Genomic DNA, 6,000 nt, shown 5'->3' with positions numbered 1-6,000 from the left:
GACATATACAGTCTGGTTTGATGCACAATACCTTACTACTTGAACTTCACCCCCTATCTTGGTCAGCATTCCTTTAAGTGGATTACTGTTGACTCTTGGAAAATATTTTTTTCTTTACACTTTTTTTTATTTTTTATTCTCTCTTTTTTTTTTAACCACTTCAGCCCGGACCATTTTGCTGGTGAAAGACTAGACCACTTTTTGTGATTCGGCACTGCGTTGCTTTAACTGACAGTTGCGCGGTCATGCGATGTGGCTCTCAAACAAAATTGACGTCCTTTTTTACCCACAAATAGAGCTTTATTTTGGGTGTATTTGATCACCCCTGCGTTTTTTATTTTTTGCGCTATAAACAAAAATAGAGCGACAATTTTGACAAAAAGGCATTATTTTTTACTTTTTGTTATAATAAATATCCCCCAAAAATAAATAAAAAAACGTTTTTTTCCCTCAGTTTAGGCCGATACATATTTTTCTACATATTTTTGGTAAAAAAAATCACAATAAGCGATTATTGATTGGTTTGCACAAAAGTTTACAAAATAGGGTATAGTTTTATGGCATTTTTATTAATATTTTTTTTTACTAGTAATGGCGGCGATCAGCGATTTTTATTGTGACTGCGACATTATGGCGGACACATCAGACATTTTTGACACATTTTTGGGACCATTGTCATTTTTACAGCAATCACTGCTATATAAATGCAGTGATTCCTGTGTAAATGACAATCTAAGGCTAAAATCCCATTCCTCTACCATCCTCACACTAATGAAAAAGTGCTTAAGCCTTCTTCAATAGCTGAAGCATTTAGCTCATATTATAATGATTTATATAACATTAAGAACGATGGTGGAGATTGGCACCTTTTTGGAGAGTGTCAATCTTCCATCTATTTCCCCACAACAATTAGAATTTCTCAATTCTCCCTTTACTATCCCTGAAATTCTACAAACTATCCGTATTCTTCCTAACTTGAAATAACCTGGTCCAGATGGCTTTACGGGGGAATATTTTAAAAAATGTCAAAGTACTCTAGCACCTATACTATGTGACATTTATAATTTAGCAGCCAATTCTTCATCATTTCCTAATGAAATGCTGAATGCTCTTGTTGTAACTCTTCCAAAACCAGATAAGGAACCATCTTCACCTAAAAATTTTAGACCAATTTCCTTACTCAATTTAGATGTTAAAATTTATGCGAAACTTATTGCCAAAAGACTAGATAGTTTGTTACCCTCTCTTATCCATAGAGATCAATCGGGTTTCACCAAAGGAAGACAAGCATCGGATGCTACTAGAAGAATGATAAAAATAATACACCATGTAGAACTCACCAAATCACCATCTCTGTTTCTGTAGCTTGATGCTGAAAAAGCGTTTGATAGAGTTTATTGGGGATATCTGTCATCAGTTCTGACTAAATTTGGCTTAACAGGTCAAATCAACAAAGCAATATTAGCCCTGTACTCTGTCCCCTTGGCTCGAGTTTATACTACGGATTCTTTATCCCCTCCATTCCCAATAACAAATGGTACACGACAAGGATGCCCCTTATCCCCCCTAATTTTTAACCTTGTTATCGAACCCCTAGCTGAGAGTATTAGGTCCAACAAATTTTTTTTAGGAGTTACGATTGCTGAACAAGAACATAAAATCAACCTTTTTGCAGATGATGTTGTTCTTATGATTACTGATCATGTGAAATCCTTACCGGAAATTCAGGAAACACTAAATATGTTCAGCAAAGTTTCTTATTACAGGCTTAACGCGAATAGATCTTGTATATTGAACTTGGGGATAGATGAAAATACTACTAAACATCTTAAATTAAAATTCCCTTATACATGGACTGAAAGTACAATTGAATATTTGGGTATTCAATTATCAAATTCATGTAAAACACTGTTCCAATATAATTATATTCCACTTCGTAATGCATTACAAGAAAATCTCACTAAACTAGCATCCCATGAATTTTCATGGATGGGACGTTTGGCAGCATTTAAAATGCTTCACCTTCCACAAATTTTATACTTTTTTAGAACTCTCCCGATTCCAATTCCGTTAAAATTTTTACAATCCCTTCAGACTCTGTTTTCTAGATTTATCTGACAGGGTAAAAAATCTAGATGTGCTCATTCAAACTTAGTGAAGAAACGTCAAGCTGGGGGAACAGGGTATGTGGATTTTCAAGATTATTATTTAGCCTCGGTTCTCACACAGTCTAAGGAATGTTTTCTATCTCCTCCATCTACAATTTGGGGGAAGATGGAAACTGCTAAGATCCCAGGAAATAATCTATCAATATGGATTCCTTCCATGGCACTTGGAGCCAAGATACCTTCTCGCATCTCCCCAACAATATTAGCAACACTTAAATCCTGGGTTCGATTTCTGCATCTAACTTCCTCACACCCTCTTCCTACCAAATGAAGACAACCTCATTTACACCATGGACAGAGAAGGGAATTAAATATCTATCTGATCTACTTGATAATGGGGTGATCAAACCATTTCCTACACTTCAAAAGAAATTTCAATTGCCAAATTCAGATTTATTCCCCTACATCCGAACTAAGAATTGCATTTCCAACCTCCCACCATGGACCTATAATGTTCCCCAACCGGATTGGTCCTTCCTTAAGATCACCATACATTTCACTTTTAGCGCAGCTCATTTGAAGATAGTGAGATTTATTGTTGTTCTCTCTCACTATGTCTTTGAAACTTTTACCGTGTCCTGAGGAAGCCTTTGCGGTGAAACGCGTAGACGCAACGCACAAGGGCTCAATGTACAAATTATATAATTTCATATGATTTTTAGATTGTTTTGAACACTGTTATGATATTGTATTTTTCAATAAAATAAATATTTTTTTTCTACTTTCCTATTTGCTTCCATGCCTTAAAAGTCCGACCTGTTGATATCTATTTGGTATCTTCTTTGTTTTCCCAATATTTTTAGGGTATTCTCTTTCTTAAAATTTTTACACATCTCCTCCAATCTTCTTTTTCTCACAATCTCATCACTCACTGTGCGATTTACCCTAAAGAGTTGACTCCTCACAATAGATCTGAACACTATGGAAGCTATCATATAACAATAATTGTTTACTGTCCGTAGGTTTAGTATACAGATCAGATTCAATACGACTCTAATCGATATAAATTCTCATATCCAAAAAGGAACCGACTTTCCATCCATGGTAATTTTAAATTGTATTCCAGGACAAAATTCATTTAACATCCCATCAAATCTCATTAAAGCCTCAATGTTGCCCAGCCTTATGACGAAAATACCATCAATGAAGCGCCACTAGGTGGCGCAATGGGTTTTGAATAGCTCATTAGGAATATGTACTTATGTTCAAAGTCATTCATGAACGCACAGGCATATAGCGGGGCAACATTATCACCATAAAAACTCCACTGAGCTGCATGAAAAACTGGTCCTTGAACAGAAAATAATTATTGGTCAAAACAACCTGAAACAATTTTTCAAACAATGACATTTGTGCCTCAGAAAAATTGTTGCCCTCCCTGATCAATTTCATTGCTGCATCAATTCCAGCTTGATGCGGGATGGATGTGTACAGGCTAGCAACATCCCAAGTCACTAGTAATTCATCTCCCTGACAAATTGACATCCTTCAATTTCTGTAAAAAATCATTTGTGTCCCTAACATATGATCTAGTGTCCCTCACTAGGGGGGACAGAATCTTATCGAAAAATTATGCTGTAGGGACAAAGAGTCTCACCCTGAGACAATGGGATGTCCAGAGGGAGATTGACTGTCCTTGTGGATTTTAGGCAGGATGTATAGGATGAGAATCCTCATGTGGGTGGGTAACAAGAACTCAAAAAGTAATAATTCCTTCCTTAAAGGCTGGTTTCAAAACATTTTCAAGCTGTTTCTTTATACACCAAGTTGGATCATTCATAACTTTTTTATATATCGATTTATCATTCAATTGGCAATTAACCTCATCCTCATATGACTGTGAGTCCATCATGACCACCATTCTCCCTTTGTCAGTGGGCTTCACTATTACATCAGTCCATAAAGTGATTCTAATAAATAGAGTGACTATTATGAAGCCTCTGTCAGAGGCTTGTCGTCACAATCGGAGATGCGGCATGTCAGACTGACGCGCCACACTCGTGATCACCGAGTTGCGCACCCCGGCGGGCGCGCACCAGCATGTTATCCTGCTGGACGTCATATGACGCCCAATCAGGATAACAAAACCACTTCCCGACCATCATTCTGTTATAGGCCAGGCAGGAAGTGGTTAAAGAGGAACTGCAGTCTGCTCACATAATTTGTAATAAAAAAATCTTTGCCATTCCGAAGCTTCCCTCCAACCACTTTGCATATTATTTTATATATACTGTGATTCTGTACTTGCCAAATATGCTGCAGAAATCTCCCTGCAGCCATTTTAACTGTGGGCAGGTGAAGCTGCTGCCTATTCACTTCCTGGATTTGCACATCTCCAGCTCTGCAGCTAACATTGGTCCTCTTATGACTCCTCCCCCTTCCCTTCCTGGCAAACTCTCAGAAGAGTGGGAGAGAGAGTTGTGAATGATGTCATAAGCCTAGGCTAATGACTAGACAAGAAACAAGAAGTGGGCTGTATAAGGTATTTACTGACAGGAAGAAAATGTTTTACTATCCAACATTAAAACAACAAAGGCAGAAGATTTAATAGATGCAAAGATGAAAAATGACTAAAGGTCCACTTTAAAAGCTTCCTACTAGAGATGGGCTCGGGCGTGTTGGAAATCCCACATGCCCGATCCCGCCAGGAAGCCGACACTGCACAGCACTAGTCACAGGCACCGAGACATTTCCCGATCTGTGCAGCTGCGGACCGGGAAATGTCTCACTGCCTGTGATTAGCGATGTGTGGTGATGGCTTCCTGGCGGGATCGGGCATGTGGGATTTCCAACATGCCCAAGCCCATCACTACTTCCTACCTTTCTGCTAGCACGTCTTTAACCCTTTCACAGCTGGGTCCTGCCATCCATTTTTTTAAATCAGCCAGCTGGGCCAATTTTTTTTTTTCTCTCTCTTCTATACTATAAGCCTTGGATGTTTGTAAAATGACCCCCACCATCATATAGATTCTGAAAGCACAGGTTGTGTAAAATGAAAGCTGCCGCAGTTTCTTTTGTACATTCCATTAAGTTTACGCAGATATTTCTAAGAACCACATTTTTGAAAATATACACTATTCATTATTAACACATATACAGTAACCCACACAAAATCCCCCAAAATTCCTCCTAAACATAGAAGATAAAACGAAATGAATTTAGTACATTTTCAATATTTGCAAATTTAAAACTGTGCCCTTTTTACAAAACAGTTAAATTTTAGAAATAGTATGAATGTAAAACTGATGTGAGGTGCACTGAAAACCCTTAGGGCTCATTCACATCATCTCCATAGAGCTATGTTGATCTGTGTAGATCACAGGCCTAACTATGCCTGTTTACACTGCAATGCTGTGTTGAGGTGAGTTCTGTAAGAATGCAGACACACTGCGTTGTTATCCAGCACAACTCTCCGCATATCTCTGCATTAAAATCGTTTTTCAGAAGTGACTGAAAGGTGTAGAGAAGGCAATATGACCCCTCCTCACTGCCTGTTTTAACCCCATTTTTGCCAACACACCACATCCACGTGGTTATGGGGCAGCTGCACTGCTTCCTTGCATCCTGATCACAACATGTTGGGTTGTTTTTGCCACAGGCACGAAGCATTGCGACTGTGGCATGTAAACACCCCTGTTCACTGCCTATTGCAGGATAAGTGGGGGTAGTAAAAACGTGGCTCAACCACACATCTTTACTACCCCATAACCACATGTCTAATAACAGTGCCTTGCTTTGTAATGATGAAAAGCAAAGCCCCTCACTTCCCCCATACAATGGACACCTTAGCATTCGCTTCTTCCACATCTGGCTACAACACGTGGGCTGGCTC

This window comes from Lithobates pipiens, unplaced genomic scaffold (assembly GCF_037356315.1).
Source record: "Lithobates pipiens isolate NorthernLeopardFrog02 unplaced genomic scaffold, aLitPip1_a1.2 Scaffold_16, whole genome shotgun sequence".
In the NCBI taxonomy this organism is placed as follows: Eukaryota; Metazoa; Chordata; class Amphibia; order Anura; family Ranidae; genus Lithobates; species Lithobates pipiens.
This window is presented reverse-complemented; position numbering follows the sequence as displayed.